This window comes from Pseudorasbora parva, chromosome 2 (genome assembly GCF_024679245.1).
Source record: "Pseudorasbora parva isolate DD20220531a chromosome 2, ASM2467924v1, whole genome shotgun sequence".
Taxonomy (NCBI): Eukaryota; Metazoa; Chordata; class Actinopteri; order Cypriniformes; family Gobionidae; genus Pseudorasbora; species Pseudorasbora parva.
This window is the reverse complement of record NC_090173.1, coordinates 13,145,435-13,151,261: the sequence shown is the minus strand read 5'-3', so window position 1 is coordinate 13,151,261 and position 5,827 is coordinate 13,145,435. Positions and strand designations below refer to the sequence as shown.

The 5,827-nt window shown below is 47.9% G+C and overlaps 1 long non-coding RNA gene across 2 annotated transcripts; it reads left to right on the top strand.

Moving 5' to 3' along the window:
• The first annotated feature begins 248 nt into the window (after nucleotides 1-248).
• Nucleotides 249-3,152, top strand: LOC137092167 (uncharacterized). Of its 2 annotated transcripts, XR_010908170.1 has the most exons (5): nucleotides 249-424; nucleotides 535-630; nucleotides 834-926; nucleotides 1,471-2,773; nucleotides 3,048-3,152. It is a non-coding gene; the product is annotated as an uncharacterized lncRNA (long non-coding RNA). The 2 variants fall into 2 exon arrangements; XR_010908169.1 differs by lacking the exon at nucleotides 3,048-3,152 and having other exon boundaries at nucleotides 1,471-3,029.
• Nucleotides 3,153-5,827: the final 2,675 nt, after the last annotated feature.

Here is a 5,827-nt window from a genome sequence, read left to right as displayed (position 1 = left end):
TTGTACTGCTATTATTTTGAACAAGACTGTATATTGGTATACAGGTATATTGAAGCGGCAGTGTATTTCAGAATCCCCCTTTCAGATGTTTAGTAAAAAATAAAATAATAATATGTAATTTTGCAATGAGAGATGTAAAATGTAAAGATCAGAAGTAAATCTGCATGTACTGTAAATATGTGCTTGCAAAAAATGATAGTTAGTAATAATGCCTTTAATCATAATTTCTTCATAATTATTCCCCTATAAAAAGCAATGCCTCTTGATAGCAAAGAGATTCAGTGCAGTTGTAAATGTTAAACCTTATGTTTGTTTCCAGGTTTCCCTTCTTTGCACATAACTGTGTTGGTTTTCTGTATCTCTGCTGCATCTGGAGCTGTGTTTCTGCTCTGCTGTCTGATTTACTGCAGATCAAAAGACACAGGTGTGTTTAAAAGGAATTGTTTTTTTTTTTGTTTTTTTTGTGATAAACTGTCTGTGTCACTGTCTGTGTTTTGCTCATTTAACTTTGGTTATTCTGCATCTTCTCTCCAGTCTCCAGCAGCACAATCTGGAATCTCCAGCTTTCTCTGGTCTTTATTCCAAACGTCTGTATGTCCATCGCCTTCATCTTCTGGGGTCTTACTGAAGGTGAGTTTAGTAGTTTTTATATTTAAATATAAGATATCAATAATAAGAATGTGGCAGATTTTATTATTTATCTTGTTGTAATGATGTACATAATTGTCTCTAACAGTATGTTGATGTGTTTGTGTATTCTCTGATGATTGTACTTTTATTTGTTTCATTTTGTCAATATTGTTTAATACCCGCCAATGAATATTCTGTTTCAGGATCTCTGCACGAGAGCTTCACTTGCTGTGCTCTGTATATTCTGAGGCCTGTTATGTTGATTTGGGCTTTGCCTTATTTAAAGTGTCTTCAAGGTATGCTTTCAAGTTTATTTAAAATTATTATTATTATTATTATTATTATTATTATTATTATTATTATTGTTGTTGTTAAGGGGATCAGTAAATGCAAATTGATGGCAACATTAATACTTAACATGACAATATTGCTAGTTTTTAAATCTAGTTAATACATTAAAGGCACAATATGTAATATGGAGTAAAATGTCCAAAAACAGCTAAAACAGTGTTTTATATTTTTTTGTACTTACATTATCACAAATGTTTACATGAATGTTTAAATCCAGAGAAATAAGCCATTTTAACCAGGACACAATGTGTTTATCAGTGTGTCGCCTATTGATGACATCATACCCATTACCCTCAATTTACTAAACATCAAAGATGCTTTAAAGGTGCCCTAGAATGATTTGAAACGCTATTTTAAATTGTTCTCTAATATCTAAATAGAGGGTATGTGGCTTATTAAGGTCAAAATTTGTCCAGATACAGTTTTAAAGGTCCATTTACAACACCATAAATTGTCTCTAGGATGTAATGATCTGTTCCCTTTCGAAAGGCAACTCGCGCTGCGTCAGTTTGACACTATGGGGAACACCTCCAGCGTGACAGGTGTCTGAACTACTATCAAATCACGGCAATCCTATTGACCGGCGACATGCAAACATGACACCAAACATGACACTTGCAAACATGACACCAGCTTCTTCGTCTTTAGGGACTGTTTTGTCTGAATGCTTCAAGTCAAAGGTAATCCAAATTTATTTGTTTTCTGCCTGGGATTAAGAGCATGCACAATCAAGCTTTTATAAAGTTGTTTGTTTCGATTGTGTGTAATGTGAGCGGGTTTTCAATCCGAGATTGCTCCATTCTCGTCTGGTGCTCTTCCTGATGGAAGAGCGTTTTTACATCTGAGATTAGTGGCGTGGTCCCTGCTCACGCCGAGGCTGAGCGCGGATGCGTGTCACGGTTCCTCGGATGGGGTCACCGATTGCCGCGAGAGGACGATTGCCTCCGGAGATCTAGTGACTGACGAGATTAATCACAAATGCTCTTAGGGATGGATGGTGAGAAGGGAAATTAATTTCTCGGCCATCCTGACCGTGTAAGCTGAGCCGATGTCTGTTATGAGCATGCTGCATGCAGGCTGCGGCCGTCATGCGGGTGCATTAAAAGAGAGATCGCTTGTTTAAAAGGTACGAACGGTTTCTCCCCGGCCATAAAACCATCGGCTCAGTTCAGCTTTCAATTCCTTCCTGATCTCCTTACTGAGATTGTGAGGGTATGGAAGAACCCATATTCAGTGTATTCACGGACATCAGCGGGTGGTAAACGCTGATGTTTGGAGGATGGGTGGATATGGGTATGTGTTCTCGCCACGGATTGTCGTTAAGAAAGATCCGGGTAGACGGGGACACTGAGAGCTCCAACCCTGCCATCTGAGCTTTTTTCAACTATGTTTCATTTAGATGGCGGAGCATACACGGCAGCGGGTCAGCCTGGTGCTACTTTGACGCCATGTCGGCGTTGCAAGTGTACTAGGAGGAGCTGCTGAGGGATCACAATCAGGGAAAATACCCTGACACGCTCCACAGACATGTGCCATATCTGCTATAGCAGGGCCTGAGGGCCAGTGTCGCAAAAGCGCGGGTGGTGGTGTCCGAGGACCCGCACACCGCTGAGATCCGGGTCCCAGGCAGGCGGGAGGCATCACGGTCTACGGACCAGTGACGGAGCCTGAGGGCCAACATTGCCTCTCGTGCTCCCCACGGTTATGGGTGGGGCGCAAAGAGGTGGACTCCCAGAGAAGAGGAATAGTACCACAACACGGTTGGCGTGGATGAAATATCCCTCCCTTGTGGGTGAGTTAAGAATTACATCTAATAGGGGTGTGCCAAAATAATAGATTCACAGAAGAATTTAGATTCTCATTTGCAACGATTTTGAATCGCCTGAGGGCCAGTGTCGCAAAAGCGCGGGTGGTGGTGTCTGAGGGCCTGCACACCGCTGAGATCCGGGTCCCTGGCAGGCAGGAGGCGTCATGGTCTACGGACCAGTGACGGGGCCTGAGGGCCAACATCGCCTCTCGTACTTCCTGCGGTTATGGGCGGGGTGCAAAGAGGTGGACTCCCAGAGGTGAGTTAAGAATTACATCTAATAGGGGTGTGCCAAAAAAATAGATTCACAGAAGAATTTTAGATTCTCTTTTGCAACGATTCAGAATCGCCTGATGGCCAGTGTCGCAAAAGTGGTGGTGTCTGAGGGCCTGCACACCGCTGAGATCCGGGTCCCAGGCAGGCGGGAAGAATTTAGATTCTCATTTGCAACGATTCAAAATCGATCTGAAATGTCCAAGAATCGATTTAATAAATTAATCAAATCAGTTGGCTGTTCGCCTCCATTTTGTAACTAGCCTATACGCGACGTAGAGTTCTGCAACGGCATAAAAGTGGCTAAAACGGGTGGATTGTTGTGACATACATAAAAATCACGGACGGGGATGCGGGCGGATAATTAACTCTGTGCGGGCGGGTAGTAGCATGGATGAAAAATATGTGCAACATTTCTGTGGCGAGGTGGACGAGCGAGAGAGCGAGCGAGACCTGGGCGTGATTGTGAATGAGCGTCACCTGCGAGCCACACCGGTCTCTAGTCCTCTGAGGGAGCTCGGAGGCATATAAGGAAGAGAGATCACCAGACCTGGATTTGACGTTAAGTTGTGTTTACATTTTATAATGTGTGTGCGCGTGACAGTTGTCCGTGAGGGGCTGCCCTTTATTCTTGATGTTGAGTGAGACTTCATGCTTCCCGCGAGGGTTTGGAGATCACGGGATCATGGAGGACACCATAGGGCCCTGTAGTTCACCTGTCCGGTGGCTAGAACGATTTTCTGAGATGCCATTATGTGGTCTGTTTAGAGCTAGATTTGCTAGAAGAGAATAGCTGCCATGGTATGTACAGCTGTGTGAACAGTTTTTGCCTCCTCTCTGTGTGATGAAGCAGTAGTTGAGGCAACCGCTCATTCTTGCGGGAATGTGGCGTTGTTTTAGGCGAGTGTGTTCTCCTAGTTAAAAAGGAAGCTCTTAGCCAACCCAGGGTCAAGCGGTTAGCGTTGCCCCTTCTGGAATTTCATAGACGGGAGGGTGAGTTCAGGCTGACGTGCAAACTACAGATTTATGTCCAGCCTCGTGGGGCTCGGACGGAGTATTCTTGAGTTTTTTTCACTTCCCCGAGCCTCAGATAATACTCATATGCAGGATGGCCCTCTCCGGGCCGCCGCATCTGTTGTTCTAGGCTGTTTTTTTTGGGGGGGGATAGGGGGGCATTTCTTTCCAATCAGGGAAAGTACTTATAGCCCGGGGCCCTCTTCTTGAATATTGCAGGGCTTTTTCTATTTTGCATCTCTAGATCAGCCTACTCTTAAATTTGAGTCGTCCGGCCAAGGCCCACCCCCTTCTCTGCGTTCTGGGGTTTTAAGTAATGCAGGTTGATTTGAAGCAGAATGAGCAGCGACTTAGCCAGTGGTCGTGGGGCGAGGCGTCCCTCGGCGTCCCACGGCGTCCCACTGCGTCCCACGCTTGCACGCAGACGAGCTAGTTTTGCTGAAACCCCGCTTTCCAGAGCTTGTTGTGGCCGCCACCTTCTGGCGGCCCCTGGCCCCATCCTGAAGGATGTTGTGGCCAGTGGGTAGCATACTTGTGAATATTTTTTGCCCTCTGCTCTGTGTCTTCGGCTCCACCTTTTAGGGCTCGGGTTGAGCTGCACTCGCGACCTGCGTGCTTCGTGATTGGTTTGGTTGGATGCTCCCCTGGAAGCTGAAGCATTGTCATGGCTGATGCCCTAGCGTGAACGGCAGGCCGCTGCATGAAGGAAGAGCGGCTGCCCTGACGCAGGTGACGTAAGTTATACTCCCCTCCCTGCTGGGGTACAGCAGCCCTCATCTGGCCTCCCCTGAGGGGGTGTCCCTGGGCTCCAGTCACCAGATGGCAGGTAGTAGGCCTCACCAGGCCTCCCTGAGGGCCTGCTGGGTTACAGCAGGCCTCATCTGGCTTCCCCTGAGGGTGTGCTCCAGGGCCTCGGCCACTGGGTGACAGGAAGTAGGCCTCTCCAGTTCTCCTGGAAGCATGTTCACTGTCATAGGAACTGGCAACCGGAGCTTGCCAGTTCCTATGACAGTGAGCATGGTTGCTAGCCAGGGTGGCTAGCAACGTCAGCTATCAGGTAGCAGTCCCAACCAGGCCTCCCTGAGGTTGTTCCCCTGCCCCAGTGCCGGCTGGCAGGTAGCAGGCCCTGCGGGGCCTCCCTGGGGATTCTTCCGTTGGGTAGCACCGTCTGTCACCGGGCCTCTAACACTGGGCTGCCATTTGGCAATAGGCCTCTCCAGGCTGCCCTAAGACTCGCTACTGTGCGGGTGGCCTCAATCAGGCCTCCCTGGAGGCGAGCTCCGGGATCGCAGTCACTTCTGACGGTTTGCACGTCCAGCTAGCAGGTATCAGGCCTCTCCAGGACTTGCTGTGGGTGAGCCCCCGAGCCTGGACGCTCGGTTAGCCGGTATAATGTGCTGTCAGGTGATAGGCCCTCTGGGTCTCCCTGAGAAGAGATTCCCGGATCTGGTCTCGGTAAAAAACCTTGGTCCTTGGATGAAGACAAATAACTGGCTCACACTGACAGCTAGTGGTTTCGGCCATCAGGTTTCGGTCCTAGCCGGCAGCACCTGATGGCGTTCGCATACTCTAGCACAACGAGATGACACTGCTGCTATGCAAGCCCCTTCAGGACGGGGACCTGCATAGTTTGCCTACAGCATGGTACCTACCAGACAGGCTTAAGAGCTCCCCTCTTTTAAGGATATTCTGTGAGCTTACGGCTGCCTGGGCCTAATCAGTCGGTCGTAGGCCCCGCAGGGTCTCCCTGTG